The sequence below is a fragment of the Monodelphis domestica genome, chromosome 7 (assembly GCF_027887165.1).
Source record: "Monodelphis domestica isolate mMonDom1 chromosome 7, mMonDom1.pri, whole genome shotgun sequence".
Classification (NCBI taxonomy): Eukaryota; Metazoa; Chordata; class Mammalia; order Didelphimorphia; family Didelphidae; genus Monodelphis; species Monodelphis domestica.
In genome coordinates this window covers 63,234,014-63,251,208 of record NC_077233.1, presented here as the reverse complement: position 1 = coordinate 63,251,208, position 17,195 = coordinate 63,234,014, and the positions used below count along the sequence as shown (strand labels likewise).

The window sequence follows — 17,195 nt, the reverse complement described above, 5'->3', positions numbered from 1 at the left end:
ATCTTGGGCAGTCTGTTGAAGCATATGGACCCTTTCCCAGAATAATGTTTTTAAATGCATAAAATAAAATATCTAGCATTGCAAAGGAAACCAAATATATTTAATAGTTATACAAATATATACATATATGCATATGTGAAAGTGTTTTTTGTACTCAGAACTTTAAAAAAATACATAGATGCCCATACTCTCAGCTCAGTTGTAATTTATGTTTATGTATATATGTATATATAATATGTAAATATCTTCTATATTATTTATATTGTCTAATATAAAATAACAGAATAAAACTAAAATATAATTATATCTAAATTCTACATAATATTTTATAGATATAGACGTCTTTATCTAAAACCAAATGTCCCAATCTGCAGGTTAAGAATTCCACTGCCATCCCAGCTGAGTCAGCTGTCAAGGATAATTTGAAAGGGAAAGAAACCCACCATCTAGTTTTCTAGGGGTTTAAACGGCTTCAGAGTCTTTAAGTTCCCCTTCAGTCTGGACATCATTTAGATCCCAGGGAAAGGTTGACTATCAATTCAGGTCAAGGTGCAGCTTACAATCAGGAACACAGGATATGTATGGGCTTTGCTGAGAAGCCTGATGGAGAAGAGTGTGTTGGGGCTCTCAGTCTGACGCCAAGAGAAAAGCGTTGCTGGAACACTCTGGGATGGGTAAATGCTGCTAGGATAAGTGTATTGCTAGGAGTGTGTGCTAGAACATTGGGGTGTGTAGATATATAGTGTCCCAAAGGTCTTGGTGTAGTTGTAAGCTTATTGAAGCTTTTGGGACACCCTGGATATGAGGTAAGGTCGGGGGTTGTGGTGATCTCTTGACCAGTCTTTCATTCTTATCCTTTACCTGGACAAGCCAAAGCAGAGGAGAAGGTGGTGATGGCATTTCCCTCCAGAAAGTGATGGACCTTGGTACTCAAATCAATGGAGAGAAGGAGCCTCAGGGACAAGACTGTAGATGTGCTCTAGTCACATATCTTCAGAAGGATAGAAAGCAGAAATTGAGGTCTCCTGTGGGAAGTGGGAAAAGGATTTGGGGCAAACCAGTCTGGAGGAACCAGCCCTACTGGAGGTGGCAGGTGGAGGATGGGGAGCCAACGGTGAGACTTTTGGAGGATGTCATTTCTTTTCCTCAGATAGATGGAGACCAGGAAGATGGGGTACAGATAAAGGAAATGGGGGATGGGTGGGGATAATGGAGATAAAGAGATAGGCAAGATAGAAATGGAGAGCAAAAGGGATGAAAGAGATGAGGATTGATTGAGGAGAGGAGGGATATTGGGAGCCTAGAAAGATGGGGTACAGATAAAGGAGAGGAAGGAGATGGAGGATGGAATGGGGAGGAGACAGACAAGCTAGGGATAATGGAGATGGGGACAAAAGAGATGAAGGAGAGAGGGCTGACTGAGTGGGGATAAGAAGGAAAGAAAGACCAGGAAGATGGGGTACAGATGAAGGAAATGGGAGAAGATAGGGTGGGGATGAAAGCGACAAAGTTAACAGACAAGATGGGGATATAAAGGAGATGGGGAGCAAAAGGAGATAATGGAGACAAGGAAGATGGGTTAAAGGTAAAGGAGATAGAGAAGATAGGGGTGAGGGATTAGGTAGGGAAGAGAGAATCATTTACACAGACTCGGGGAGGCTTCGGTGGGGAGGGGTGTCGCCAGCAGGTACCTCAGCAGAACTAAGATCTGGACAGCGATTTCTGTGCACTCCAGGTCCCCCTTCCCCCTTCCTAGTCCTCCCACCACCTCCTTTCCTCCTCACAGGCCCTCCCTGGGCTCTCCTCACTGCTTCCAAGGCCGCCAGCCCGCGGAGCACCCCCAGGGGCCGAGTCCTCCTGTGCCCGGCAGGTGGCGCTCGGGGCCCACGAATAAGGGGCCGCTCTTTTCCTCCCGCGCCCTGATTGCGGCCGGGAGCGGGATAAGGGAACTTTGGCCGAGGCGCTCTTTGCGCCTCTTGGGCCCCGGGGCTGGGCGTTTTCGAGCGAGCTTGAAGCAAGGCCTGGCCGGACCGGGCCAGGCCAGGGGGAGGGGGCTAGGGGCAACAACCGCGGCGGCGACAGCGGCGGCGGCTAAATATTTCAGGTTGTTTGACTTTGTGTTTGACCTTACGAGGAGATGAGCTAATCCCGCAATATAATAGACTTTCATAGAGATATGGAAAATGGCTGCTTCGTTATCTGCGTTGCCATGGGGACCATCGGGGAGCCGGCCGCGCGGAGAGGGGGGGGGTTATTAAAGGGGCGCTCGTGGATATTGGAAAAATACAGCTTTTGTCGCCGCGTGTCAGTCACGGGCCCGCACGTAATGTCGGGTTATTAATAACCGAACACGGCCCCTTCCTGCAAGAGCAGCCGCGGAGGGGGCCTCCGAGGGCCGGGGCTGGGGCAAGTTCACCCCAACTCCAGCCGCGGCCCTCTCTGGCTGTGCCCTCCCCCACCCCCAGCTCGTACCCTAATCGGGGGCACAGAAGGAACCCCATCTTAACCACACACACCTACTGCCATTCACCATCCTTCTCCATGCTTATCGCCTTTGTCCCCTGTCGCATCACCCGTATCCCCCACATCTCTTCATCTTTCCCCTTATTCTCATTCCATTCTCCCAACTCCAACTCAGTCATTCTCTTTTCCTCATCCCCTTTATCCCTATTTTTCCTGTGTCCCTTATCTCCCTTATCCCTACTGAATCCTTCCAGTCTTCTCCAACTCCTTTATGTCTGACCTATCTTCCCTGTCTCAAATGTTTCCCTTATCCCCCATCTCTTTCATCTTTCTGTATCTGTACCCCATTTTCCTGGTCTTCTATCCTTATCATTCTTCAATCCCCCATCTCCTTTAACTGTACCCCCATCTTCCTGGTCTCCCTCAATTCCTCTTATCTCCACCTCATCTCTTTCATCTTTATCTGTACCCTATCTTTCTGGTCTCCCATTATCCCTCTTATCCCCCATTCAATCCTCCTGGTCTCCTTTATCCCTTTTGCTCCCTATCTCCATTATCTCTATTTTGTCTGTCTCTTTTATCTCCCTTATCTCCACCCAATCCTCTCCATCTCCTCCATCTTTTATCCCTACTCCATCTTCCCTGACTCCTCCATTTCCATGCACTTCATCTCCAAATGATTTTTTCTATCCTTTTGGTCTCCTAACTCCCTCACTTTCCAAATCCATCCCTCTACTGTTCCATCATTCTTCTTGTCTGCCAATTCCCCTAATTCCCAAACCCAACCCTTTTAATCCCAATCCCTATCACCCCATTCCCTGTCCATCTCTTTCACTCTTCCTATGTCCATATTAATTTTATCCCTTTGTCCTGATATCTCACCTTTCACCTTCTATTGGCACCCCTATCTAATCCTCAGACTATCTCGTGGAGTTCCATCACCCTTTTTCTGGCCTCATCAACCCACAACATCATCTCTATTGCCTCAGACACAGGTCAGAATTCTGGATGATGTTAAGAAATCAGGAGAGAGGTCCCTAGAGGATTGGGGGAAACCTAGAATTGGTGTATGGGAAATGAAGTCTCTGGAGAGAAGGGAGAGAAGCAGAGACTGAGGAGGAAAGGAATCATCTAGTGGGGAGAGTAGTAATGGAATAGGGTGTTGCCAATGAGACTGAGCTAATGTTCTGTACTTAACTCCTCCCAGTGGCCAAAAGCCTGGAAAGCTAGGAACTAGGTAGAGCCAGGATCCAGATCCAAAGGGTCCCTACTAACTCCAGAAGGACAGCAAGGAAAGGGACAGAATTGGTTCTCTCCATTTCCCCCCACCCCTACTTCAGCTCAAGCCCCACTACCCTTTTAGCCCCCTGGACTCTCTGGCTCCTTAGGCACTCTAACCCTTCTCTACCCCACTCCTTGCTCAGACAGGCAACCCATTTCTTCCACCATCCCCAGAGGGAAAGATCAAAGATTGTAGGCTTCCAAAGAGGGAGAAACCCTAGAGAGTATATACCCCTAGTGGACCTGTCTCAAAGTAGAGGAAAGAAGGTCATTCTTTTCTAATACCTCTCCCTATTATGCTTTGATCAACACACTCAAACAGAAATCTGCCCATCACTCTGATTCCCTGGGAGATTGCTGAGACTGGTTGTAAAGGAGAAACTGTCCTGTCAAGGCATCTCTGGGTTGCCTTTTTACCTTCTCATGGTTCACAGTCAAAACTCATTTATTAAACACCTACTACGTGCCAAGGACTGTCCTAATGACTAGGGCTATAAAGAAAGGCAAAAACAATTCATGTCTTCACAAGAGGAAATGTACCTGGCAGACCCAGATCTGTTCTACACAGATGCACACCCCCTTCTATATCATCACATACACCTCTCTGTCTTATACACCCTGTGTCACCTCCAACACATACCTTATTCATGTCTCCTTCCTATGTTACCCCCCCCCCCCCACACACACTCTGGGTTATGTATAGACAGCAAAACCCTCTTTTTACCAACCAGGCATCCACCCTTCCGAGTCACCCACCCACACTTCTTCCTGTGTCCCACATAGGCACACCCATCCACCCCTATCACATGTCCCATCCCGGTGTCACACACCCTTTCCCTAAATGATCAACACTCCCCTTATCATATAAAAATACAAACTTCTGGCATCACACTTCTCCCTTGTCACATATATACCCTCATGACACTCAACACAGACCTTCCATGACCCTACATGCCTCATTCTCGGTTTCTATCTCTGTCTCAGCCTTTCTACCTCAGTCTCTCTGCCTAGTCTCAGTCCAATCTCTCTCTCTCTCTCTCTCTCTCTCTCTCTCTCTCTCTCTCTCTCTCTCTGACACAGGCACACACTAGCCACCCTTTCTTTCCCGTGGACTGTGTACTTAGCACCCATGCCAAATCCTGTAAGAAGACTCCGGCTTTACTCCGTCACAACTTCACAACGCAGTGGCATCTTTCATCCTCAAAGAAGATGTACCCCGACCCCACTCTATTTACCCAGGTCACCCTTCCAAAATACACCACATCCGTGTTTACCCCAACCAGGGAAAGCAGTGTACCCCCCCCCCCATCCACTCCCCAGTGCGCTCTCTCGATCGCCCAGCCCTGCCGTGGCTCAATCGCGAGCTTGCATGCTAAGTTAGGCGAGACCTACATAGATTTTGCCTATCTGCCCATCAGACGCGAGGATCTGCACTAGTAAATGATGCATTCGATGCAGTGGCCGTATTTGTTGTGTGAGTTTTGAAAGGGTTCTGATAATCTGGAAGCCAGAGATAAGGAACACCATTTATTCAGCAGCACTTTGGAAACAATTTCCAACCCTGTTCAACCCCATTCTCCTGCAGCCTCCAGGAGCCGGGCAGATAACGATTGGCTATTCATTATCTTCGCCGGGAACAAAGATTAGCCGGCCGAGATGAAAAATTACCCCCGGATAGCAGCAATAAGGAGAACCTCTGTAGGCGCCCAGTCGGACCCCCCCCCCCCTCCCTCTGTCTCTGGGTCTCTGTCTCTTTCTGTCTCTAGGTTTCTCTGATTCAATCTTTAGGGTTTCTCTCTCTCTCTCTCTCTCTCTCTCTCTCTCTCTCTCTCTCTCTCTCTCTCTCTCTCTCTCTCTCTCTCTCTCTCTCTCTCTCTCTTCTCTCTCTCTCTCTCCCCCCCGCCCCCAATCTGTCTCTGCCGAGGTCTCTCTGTTTCGGTTAATTCGCTTTTCCAATTTCTGTTCCCTCGTTTCAATTTCTGTCGGCCACTGTATGCTTTGCCCATGTGCCTAGCTTTGCCGGTCTCTCTGGCCCTTTCTCTTTGTGAGTTTCCCTGTTTCTCTCCAGCGTCTCTCCTCTGTTAATAAACGCACACTAAAGAAGTGTTGGGGCGAAAGAACTACTCTAAGGCCACACGATGTCCATCCCATCTCTCCTCCGGTGCAGGGGCGGAGAGAGAACGTGCCTAGACCCTTCTTTCTTTAATTCTCCGACATCTCTTTAGTAGGTATTAGACGCGGAGCTCTTGCTCCTCCCGGTGTCCTCCGCCTTCCCAACAACCCAGACCTTGGCTCCTTCAGACACCGTCCTGGAAAATGAGGCTCGAGGCCTGAGAGAGGAGGAGGGCACCAGGCAGTCTCCACGCAGATTTGGCAACTCCCTACCCGGGCTTCCCCTGTAATCTGGAGCCCGGAGCTTCCAGGCCTTAGACAGGATCTGAGCTGCGCTGATTTTCAAACATCCCTTCCCCTCCCCTCCCCCCCATTCCCCTCGAACTTGGAAGAATTAGCGAGACCTCTCTGCGAGGTCTCCAAGTCTCAGCCTGCTTGGAAAGACTAGGGCTTCTCTGTGAAGAGGAAAGCATCTTCATTTTAAGAGCAAGAAAGCGAGAATTAGGGCAGAAAGCCTCTACCACTTCTTTGAAGTACGACCTTGGCAAGCCCCTCCCCAGCGCTGGGCCTCGGTTTGCTCATCTGTAAAACGAAAGGTTTGCACCAGATCATCTTTGAGTCCTTTGGATATGTGAGTCTGTCTGAACGTGAGGCAAGGAGCCCCTTGGGGGGGGGGCGGCTGTGGTTCCTATCTCCCCACACCGCGGCACCCTGGTTCTGGCCCAGCAAAGCCAGCCGGCCCGGTGTGAGCCTCCAGGTTCCCAGCCCCAATCCCGCTGAGGGATTCTCGTCCCTCCGCTCCAGGGGCCTAAAGTCCCGGGTCCTGAAGACTAATTAAAACAGTTATTTTGGAAATGTGCTGGTGGCTGCAGATAAGCTTTATCGGCGGCATATCTAACACCCGCCCCCTCCCCCAACCCTATCACAAAGACAGACAGAAAATGCCAGCGAAATGGGCCTTTAAATATATTTTCCCCCAGGCTTTTGGTCACAATTTTTTTAGCCACCATTATGATGGTAATGCTTTTCCAGCGCAACTTTTCTCCTCCCCTGGGCTTGGGTTCCTATAAAGTTGTCGGTCTCTGCAGTGGACGTTCACACACCAGACAGACACAGACACACACAAAGTATATTTATATAGAAACGGTTATACAGACCCAGAAAGACACTTCTGCAAGCACACAACACATGCACCCCCCCAAACGCGGAGCTCTCTACAGATGCATGTATGCACGGACACCCAGAACACGAGACAAGCATGTGCAATACATGCTCTAACACATCTTTGTGGAAGCAGACACTACATGTATGAGCTGTCCATGCATGTTACACAGACACGTCATCCGTGCACACACACACACACAACAGGCACCCAAACGTAATCAGACACGCACAATGTGCATTGACAAGTGGGCAAACTTCCACCTTTCCTTACTTCTGGGGTGCATGTCTGTGCTTGTGTTTACACACGTGTGTGTTTTCTTAATGATAAGAGTTCGATATCTCTGGCTGCCCTAGCTGCTCCGAGTGCAAGAGCAGCTTAAGTGGTCTCTGCCTCCCCAGCCCAGCCAGACAGGTTCTTTGCCTGGACTCTTGGTCTAAGTGCGGCTCCCAGGTCAAGGAGAGGCCAGCGACTTCTGCACTTGATCCTCACTCTTTCTTTCCCTACCCTCAGGTAAAGCTTCCCAGGCAGCACCCAACTTTGGACAAATAGCGTGCCTCCCTCACCCCCAACTTCCAGTAACGGACCTCCTGGAGACTCTTTCCCCTCCTCTCCTCAGGTGAGGGTCCCCACGCTGCGCTGCAAGCTAGGCTGATTTAGCTAGGGTGCCCGGAGAGTTGCCCCCTACTTGATCCAAACTCATTGTTACCGATCTGGTTGGCCCACAGAAAAAATGCATAAAAGTCTGAATGTGTTTAGCGGTGCCTGCGTGTGTCCATCCGTGTGTAACTACATCACTATGACATGTGCCTCTCTCCGTGGACATGTTTGTCAGAGTCTCTGAGCTTGTGCTCTCATGTAGGTGTGCATGTGGCATTATGTAGGATTGTGTGTCAGTGTTAGTGATCAGGAAGCTGATGAGTGTTGTCTTTGGGAGTGTATGTGTTGATGTGTGTGTGTGTGTGTGTGTGTGTCTGTGAAGCTTTGGAGGGAACACATTTGGATACTTATTGACACGCATGCCTCCTTCCATTTGATGATATGAGTATGCATGTATTTGTGTGAATAGATGTGTGTACATATATATATATATATATATATATATATATATATATATATATATATATATATATATATATATATATATATGCTTGTGTTACGGGGTGTGAATGCTGCCTATCTATGGCACTACGTGTGTGCATCCCTCACTGAGATTGTGCGTGTCCAGAGGGCTTTATCCTCAACAAAGTCTGGAGGTGACAGATTCTCTGATGAGGGGAGCAGGGCAGAGCCCAACGGCTGGACTGGGCACATTCTGGGAAGACATTCGTTCCCAAGAGCAATTGGAAACCGAGTCGCTGCCCCCCTCTCCAGTTCCCCTCCCCGCCCCCTCAAAGTGGGGTTGAAATAAATAGAAAGAAGGGAAGGCGCGGGCCAAGGGAAGGGGAAGTCGAGCGAGCAGGGTCCAGCTCTCCTTCTGAGGCGCTTGGAGCTTCTCGCTTGTTCGCTCTCTGGTTCTCCCACCGGGTCTGTCTCTCTCTCTTTCTCCTCCTCGGTTGTTGCTATAATATCAATTCATTTTTAAATATGAAAGTCAAGTCGCGTAGCCTGTGACAGAGCCCGATAACAAAAGGTGCACGAGGCGGACAATGCGGCGGGCTTGTAGCAAGATCGTCCTCATGCAAATGAAGGCGGCGAGCCGGGCGCGCTCATTGTGTACATAAACACGCGCCGGCTCCCGCGCCGCGCCGTCCAGGGGAGAAGGACTGAGAGAAAAGCAGTCGGGAGCATTTCTGCCAGTTTGCAACACACTCCCCTGGCAACCCCTCTGCTGGCCGGGTGGCGCTTCTCTCTGTGCAGCCGCCTGCCAGGAACCCTCCGCAGCATCTCGGCAACCCCGGCGCTTTGCGCTATCCCCCGCGCCTCCCGGGAGCGGCCCGAGGCCGGCCGGGACCCAGGGGAGCAGCCGAGAGGCCCCCCGGAGAGGGAAAGAGAACAGGAGCTAGCCCAAACATCGGCCGAGAAGACCCGCAAAGGGACCTGCGGACCACGTTAGCCTAGCTCCCAGGCAAGAGGTAGGACAACTGGACTCTGAGCGCAGGCGGAGAGCTGCGCTTTAGGGACATTGGGAGTTCAGGGGTGGCGCTAGTTAAAGGACAGGTGTGCAGAAGACGCGGGTTGCGGGAGGCTCTGTAGAGCTCAGCGAGCTTGCTGCAAGGTTCAGGGCTTTGGGGAGCCGCCGAGACGGGTCACTGTACCCCAGGCCCAGTGCTGTTCTTCCGGGGCCCTGAGCCCAGCCGCCCGCGTTCCTTTCCAGCTGAGATCGCGGGAGGTGGGAGTCAGCAGCGGGTAGGAGAGAGGACCCCTTGGGAACCGGAGTCTTCGATCCCGGAAGGTCAGGGTTGGGGGAGCCACACATTTCTTAAGCAGCGCCCAAATTCTGGAACTGGAACCTGGGGAGTGCGGGGTGAGGGGGGGTGGTGGGGACAAGCAAAAGATTCGGCCTAGTCTTTAGCTGTCCAGAGCAGGGATTCCCTTCTCCCCCGGGGTCATTTTTTTTGGGGGGGGAACTAAGCTAGATCCCGAATAAATAAATATGTGGTTGGATGTCCCGGAACTCGGGATGGGCTTGGCCTCCTCTTCCATGCAGGGATTTAGAATCGGCGCCTGCGGGCCCTTTCCCCACACTGTTCTTCCAGGCCCTGGCCGGCCTGTGGTTCCAATCCCCCAAAAGTAAAGATCCTGGAAAAGCTGAGGCCTCAAGCTAGAGGCTTTAAAATAAGTGTCCGGACTATGAAACCAAAGCTTGGGGGAGGGGGACAGTTCTCAGGCCGAGCTGGCCGCAAGGAGGCAGCTGGCAGGGACCAGAGGCATGCGGGGACTGGGCCTCTCGGGAGCAAATTTTTCCTCGGGTTATTTAGCGAAGAAGGACTATATGCGTGTGTCTAGAGTGGTCGGGTGGATAGGTTAGGGCGTTTATTCCACACTCGGGCCCTAGACTGAGGTCTTCTTTAATCACCTCAATATAGAGTAACTCGCCACTACACGGCCTCAGTCTGGGAGCTGTCAGGCTCTGTGCTCTTTTTCCCCTTGTTCTGTCCTCCTGGGAGTTGGGCGCTGCGGAGCTTACTCTCTATCCTTTCTGACCCATTTCAGGAGGAGGCCCCTGGGGCCTTCACTGAGGCCGACTCCAGATCTGTGACTGTAACCCTCTTCCATCCACCCGAGTAGCCCTACACCCGGCCCCCTCCTTCTTTTGTCCCATCTTCTACTCAAATCCTCCCCTCCCCCTCTGGCTGCGACAGGGCAGTCCTCGGGAGTCCAGGCCCTCCTGGTTGCTGGCTCTCCCTGCACCTGCCAGGCCCGGTCCCGTGCGCTGGCTTATTCGGCTTTGCATGACTTAACCCCGTTCACTCCTTTCTGCCTTCGCCCGCTGCACCGGCGGCTCCTTTCAGGCCACTAGCCTCTGGGGGCTCCTTCCCCCCTCCCTCTCTTTTATTTTTCATTGCTGTGGGGTGCAACGGGAGGGGGCGAAGAGCTGGGACTCCCCCTTCCCAGTTGGGCGCCTGAGCCGGAATCCGTTTAGAGGGATTTCAATAAGAATGAGACCAGTTCAGGACCTGAGGTAGAAACTGCCAGTTAGGAGAAGACTGTGACTCAAGTTTATGTCTTGCTTAAGGGGAATTTATTAGGGTTGTATTGTTTGACTGTGCCAACCCTGCTGCCAGCCGGGGCTGGCCCAGAGATATTCGATGGCGGCCCAGAGATATTCGATGGCGGCCCAGATGCGGCACATCTGGAGAGGCTCACTGGAAGCAAGGAGCCCTGCGGTTCCCTACAGGTAGCTGGTTCCTCCTACTGAGCCGCAGGCCCTACTCCTGCCGGGGAACCTAGGGCCCTGGCCAGCTGGCATTTGGGAAATTTGCCCTGAAGTCTAAAGTGCTGGAATCAGACTGGCCTCTGAGGAGATGAGCCTTAGGGTCCCCCCAAAGTAGCCTTCCTTGGGAAATTCGGGGCTCCAGATCCTACACCCGGCCCTCGAGGCCAGGGGGAGTCACTTTCTTGGAACAGCTGGGAATTCGTTGCATCGGAAAAAACGAATTCTCCTGTGACCAGAAACATCTGGCGATTCGCTCCAGTCCCTATTGTTACCAGGGGCCCTGTCTGCTGGGTGGAGGGGTTAGCGCTAGCCTTTAGAGGCGTCAATATCGGGCTCCCGATAATCGAAATGGTTACAAACCGGTCTCAATCGAAATCCTGGCCCTGAGTGCACGGTTAAGAGGCTACACCGGTAAGGACGCCAAAGCTGCCAGCCTCTTCGTTTGGGGAGCCTACTTTGGCCCTGCAGCTGCAGAACTGATCGGTTATTGGTTAAGCCGGGAAAGCCAAGGAGAAGAGCTGGGGGCAAGAGAGTCCTTTGGGCCGAGCCTCCAGGGCTGGACATTGTTACATTCGCCTGACTGACAAATTGCAAACAAATTGCAGGTTAACGAAATGTATTTACAAGTTGTCAAGGCAAATTCAAGGCTTGGGCCCCCATTGGGCCAAAGAAAGGGATTGGAACTGGGAAGAATCGAGCACAAACACCCTGGTTGGGGGAGAAAGTCCAGGATAAGAGATTAACAGAGTCCAGACCTGCAGACTCTCTCCCCACCCCACCCCACCCCCCAGCCACATTTGAATTGGGTGAATTGCCGATGATTTATTTGACCCTTTTAAATACCTTAAATAGGGTCTTTGCGGTTGAGAGGGAACTGTCATTTTATAACCCTATTAGTAGCCATTAGTGGTGTCCAGGGCTCGCAGCCTTGGGGAAGGGCGGCAACCCCAACTCCAAGAAGCAGCCCAGAACGGCACATCTGCCAGGGAGGGGGCTACTGGCTCCATGCAGTAAGGAAGGGCAGAGGCTGCCGGAATGGCTGCAGTGAAAGTTTCAGGGGCTCAGTGTTTGGGCCTCGGATACTGGCAGTGGAGGATAGCCGGGGCCAGGGATACCTCGGCCTAAAGGGAGGCGGGGTGCTAGGGAGAGAAGCCCGAGTCTGGTCTCTACTGGACTGGGAAGGAGAGGGGGCAACTTGAAATAAACCCGGAAGAGAGAAAAGGAGAACGTATGTCTTCTGACGCCAGTTATACGTGCTTCTCTTTCTGTTCTGGAGAGCCGCGGTGACTGGGAGGCTGCGGGCAGCTGCAGTTCGGGAGAGCTGCGAGGCCCCGCTGCGTTGCTGGTTTTTATATCGCTCCGCACCCCGCAGTCCACCCTAGGCCTTTTGCCTCTCCCTTCCTGTTGCGCCCCCAGCAGGCTCAGGCTGCCGTGGAAACCCTAGCCGTGAGTATAGGGACTAACCAAGCAGTTAGTGAAGGCCAGGGGGCGGGGGTGGGGTAAAAAGAGAAGGAAAAGATCGGGAGATACCGGTGAGAACTGCCAAAACCTTGTTGTGCATGCAGGATCATCTTTTCCATGGCCTGTTAGGGGTTAATCAAATATATTCATTCTCCTTCTCCCCCTCTCTCTCTCTCTCTCTCTCTCTCTCCCCCCCCCCCCATCTCTTTCTCTCTTCCTATTCCTCTCCCCTCTCCGTTTGATTGCAGCACCAATTAGCTGCCCATAGGAAAAGGCGAGAAGAATAGGGTTACAAAGGGAGGAAAAACTTATGGTCCCAGTGGGGCTGCCTCAGGATGAGTGAAGTTTAAACAAAGAGTAAAGTGGCCGGGGCTGTGGGCTGAACAATGCGTCTTCATTCCCCGGAATGGAGCTGAGCTGAGCTGGCCGGGACCGCTGGATGGGCCGACCTGGGGCTCAGCTGGGGGAGGGTGCTCTGGAGAGCCGTTTTGGTAAACGCTGAGCGGGGCTGGAAGGGACTGGGCGACTCAAGCCCGTTTGGGGACCGCGGCTTCCCAGAGTGGGGTGCTTTCGGTTCTTGAGGTGGAAATCATCATGGATAGTTTCTTTTTGGTGGGGGGGAGGGAGCAGTTTACTGGGCCTCTAGATTGCAGAGATAGTCATTGGAAATCTTTCTCAAGTGTCAGTAAAAGCCCTTCAATGAAGGGAAGGCTTGGATCTTTGGGAGTTTAGGAGAGCAAGCGAATACAGACATCCCCAAGCTTCACACCACATTGAAGAGTGAAAACACAACGGTTATTTACACATATTGCCTGGTTCTCCGTGTAACTTTGTTAAAGATATTTTTATTCTTTCAATTCAATACCAGATGTCCCCTTTCAGCTCTAATCCTCCCAGTAAGTACTTTGCTACTTGAGTCTGTACTCCTTTAACGAATGTGAACGCCCTTGTCAATCAAATCAAAGACAGGCTGGGCTGTCCGCATTGCAAATGCTTTTAAAAGCACTTCTCTCTTCCAAAAAATAAGAAACATTAAGCTGAACAAGTGCCCTGACCAAAAGGGCCAGGAAGCTCATTTCTACCTTCTGCTAAGAAAGAGGCTTGGCGTGTTGTAAAAGCCAGTTCTTGAGGACCCCATTGCCCATGCTCCGTGCCAGTTCTGTGCGTTGCAGGGTCTCTTGTTCCTTCTACCTGGAAGATTTCATTTCTTCCAATCAGCCCTCCTGCAACCAGCCAGCCAGGTTTCCAGTTCTCCTGTCTCTACAGATGCTTAAAAGCAGAACGCTTGATTTGCCAAGCTATTCAGGAGGCATTTCCCCCCTACTCTGCCTAACCCGCATAGAACGCATTAGGAAAGAGCCCCAATCTAGAAAGACAGCTTGGAGTTCTGGAGAGGGGAAAGCACTGCGTCTCTGGTCTCATTCTTGGACCCTTCATCTTTTATGAAATTATAAAGAAGGCTTAGTTTCCTGTAAGGGCAGACCTGGGGAAGAATGAGGCCCGAATTGCAGGCTGTGGGGACCCAGTTCCTGTAGAGAGGCTCCAGCCATGAAGGGAAGAGTGTTTAACCAGCCGTGTTCCCTGACTGCCTGTGGGTCCTAAGCAGCCAAGGGCCGGCTATTTTCCGTTCGGTTGAGCGAGGTAATTAAATTCGAATCCCCCCTCTCCCCCACCCCCTTGTTTGTGAGCCCCTAGAGAGGACAGCTCCGGGAAGGGTGATAACACCCACACCACGAACTGGTTAGGTGGATTTTGACAACAGGGAGTCCAGAGTCATTTATAAGAACGAATGGAACAATATTGGCTTTAACTTCGGATTGTGGTGGGAGTTATAACAACAACGGTTATGATTTCTGGTGACAAGGGCAATATATTATTAATTACAACCGTATAAGAAATTGGGGAAAATAATCGGCCATTTTTCCACTCACAGCCTAATCAGCAGCCAGGAGCCTATCGCTATCCTCTCCACTCTTTGCACCAGCCTGGGTCACATCCCCACTAAACGGAGGAGCAGACCTACCTGGCTGCACACTTTGGAGGCACCTTCTAATTCCAGTTTTGGGTTTTTTTTGGGGGGGGGGAGTAGAAGAAGTCTTTAGCTCCTCATCCCTAGTCCTGGGATGAAAGGAAGTCTCCTTACTCACCTGGAAGACTTTTCAGCCAGGCAGAAAAGGAAGCAAAGGATGTGGGGCCGTCGGCCTAGGAAGAGATGGAGGGGATTGAGGGATTGAGGAGCGGGGGAGAAAAGATATCACCAGGAAAGAGAAAAGGGGACTTCAGTATGGCGGTCCGGATCCGTTCTCTGTTCTGCGGAGATTTCCTCCCAGGGCCCAGGAGGCAGAGGACCTGGTCAGCTCCCCATTTCAAGGACCAATATTCCTCTCTTTATTTTTGTGGGAGAAAGCATGAAAAAGAGAGAGTAGTGAGACAAAATGCATCTTTTTTTTCTGGCTCGATTTTTATCACCTGCTTTGGAAAGTAGGACTACAAGGTCTAGGAGAAGTCCCAGCGCTGGCCCCTGGAGCCACAGCTGTTAGGATTTGCTACGAAATCTTTCCCCAGAAGGCGCTAGCGTCGCTTTAAGAGGAAAAATAATTTCAAACAACTCTTCTCCACCACCACCCCCTCCCGGCTTTTCCCCCGGCCGCCCGCTGCGCGACCTCTTGGGCTCTGACCCCGGGGGCCGCAGCCTAAGACCGCCCGAAAACGTGTCCCTGCTCCTGGCGCCTGGTTTCTCCGCCTCAGACTAGTTATCGGTTCCCGGAACAAAAATCCCGGACTGGGGACGGGCCGAGTTTCTCTTCTCCCAGGCTCCCGGATCATTCTCTACCTCTCAAATACAGAGTTCTGGGGAGCAAAACTTGGGGGAGACAGATGGAAGGGGCACGCAGGGAAATGTTTTTACCTTTCTGCTTCCCTTCCTCCTTTCTTCCCCTTCCTCCCCTGTCTCCATTCCCATTGCATCCCACCTCCGGACCCCAGCAACCGTGGCTGCCGTTCCTTCTCGAGATCCTCGGCTTCGGGGACTTGCGGCGCTCTTCGGTTGGTTTTGTCCCCAGCTCACCCGTGCTCTCTGCTGACCTTCGGTCTTAGGGCCAGCTGGGACTGAAGTAGCCCGCGGCGATCGGCGGTCGAGGAAGAGAGCAATGTGCTAAGGAAGGGGACAGGGGATAGAGAGGACTCTGAAACCCACAATAGAGCCCAGGCTCCCTACCTCCATCTTCCACCTTTTCTTCACCCTACCTGGTCAGGCCAACAAACCGAGCGGGGAAACCGAGTTGCAGAGAAGAAAGTGGGACAAATGTTGGTGTCACGCGCCTCCGCCTCCTTACTACGAGAGAGGTCGGGAACCCAACCCCTTGGGGCCCCGGTAGGGGGTGAAGTGTCCTTGGAAGTTCGGTCCAGCCCCGGGGAGTCCGGGGTATTGGCCCCGGGTGCGGAGGGGGTGAGAGGGCTGAGGGTCTTTTCCTTCTCGGATTATTAAAAAGTTCATTTCCTGGCGAATCAGGTGACGTCAGGGGCCCGGCGTCTCAGTGGCGGGGCCGCCGGGCAGGGAGAAGCCGCCTCCAGTTACCCAATTACGGACTGTCAATCCTGCGGCCGCCCCCTCCCCTCCCCCTTTCCCCTCCCCCTCCCCTTCTCCTCCCCTAACCCTCGGAGAAGGCTAAAGAAGCCGGGCCCCGCGACCCGCTCCGCCACACACACCACCCCCCCGCCCACCAGTTTAGGGGCTCTGCTACTCTGTCCTCAGTGCATCATGCTCCCTCTTAGAACACCCTTCTCTGACTGCTTATTCCATGCCCATCTAGACCTTAATGTGAGCAGGGTCTTCTCGGGTTAAAAAGATGCGGGTTTCACGTTATCATAACTCTCCTATCCTGGGGAGAGGAGCTTTCTACTTAAGGAGATTTGAGCAAACCACCCAAAAGAAAGCGGTAACCACTTATTTCCCGCTAGCATTCTGCAGGCACCTGTTCCTGGGTGTTTGTCAAATAGAGGTCACCTAGTCACCAGAACCCTCCACTCATCCCCAGTCCTGGTTCCCATACACTTTTTCACTCAACTAATACTTTGCTTGGGGAGAAGTGGCCCCGAGAACTCTCCTGGCTAGCACTTCTCACTCCCCAAAAGACGAAACTCAAAAAGCAGGGACCGTTCTTCTAAACCAGCCTGGCAACTGGATGGGTGGTAATGAGCGTAGGATCTATCTGCAACAAAAATTTTTCCCCATGGTGACAATTCTCACGGTCACGTCTAAACTCTGTAACCACCTAGGTGGGGTGGGGTGGGGGGATCTTGCCTCTGCTTCCACCTGGGTGGGTAGGCCTTTATGTACCGCAGACCTGTAATAGTGGCTTGGAGTCTTTAGCCTGAACTGAGAGAAGAGGAGATGAGAAAATGGAGAGGAATGGTGCCTATGTGCGCAGAGATGCCCATGGCAGTTCAGAGACTAACTAGGTAACTGGCAAAGTTGGGGCTAGGGAAGAGAAAAAAGTGAATCCCGAAGTACCTATGTCCTCCCCAAGCACTTTTCCTAGGGATTGGATACGCCTCTGGGCCCTGGGGCAAGACGACCGTTGGGGCCCCCAGGAAATACCGCCTCAACCCAGCCCAACCCAGCCCGACCGGCGTCTCCCTTTGCGCCAGTCGCCAGGGGCTGGACTGCTGGCCTGCCTTCGGGTCTGCGAAATCTGGACCTTGGTAGTGGGTACACCCTCTTTAAAAAAAAAAAAAAAACGCCACCCTCTCCTGCTTGGCCAGGTCCACCTTGAGGCCCACAGCGACTTAAGTGCCCCAAACCAAGCCACAACTACCCAGGGGCGACATTTGTTC

At 52.0% G+C, this 17,195-nt stretch overlaps 1 long non-coding RNA gene across 1 annotated transcript; it reads right to left on the bottom strand.

Annotated features, from left to right (window-relative positions):
- Positions 1-13,188: 13,188 nt before the first annotated feature.
- LOC103100744 (uncharacterized) lies at positions 13,189-15,862 on the bottom strand. The gene is made up of 2 exons (XR_470832.3): positions 15,606-15,862; positions 13,189-15,513 (listed from the first exon to the last, which is right to left on the bottom strand). It is a non-coding gene; the product is annotated as an uncharacterized LOC103100744 (long non-coding RNA).
- Positions 15,863-17,195: the final 1,333 nt, after the last annotated feature.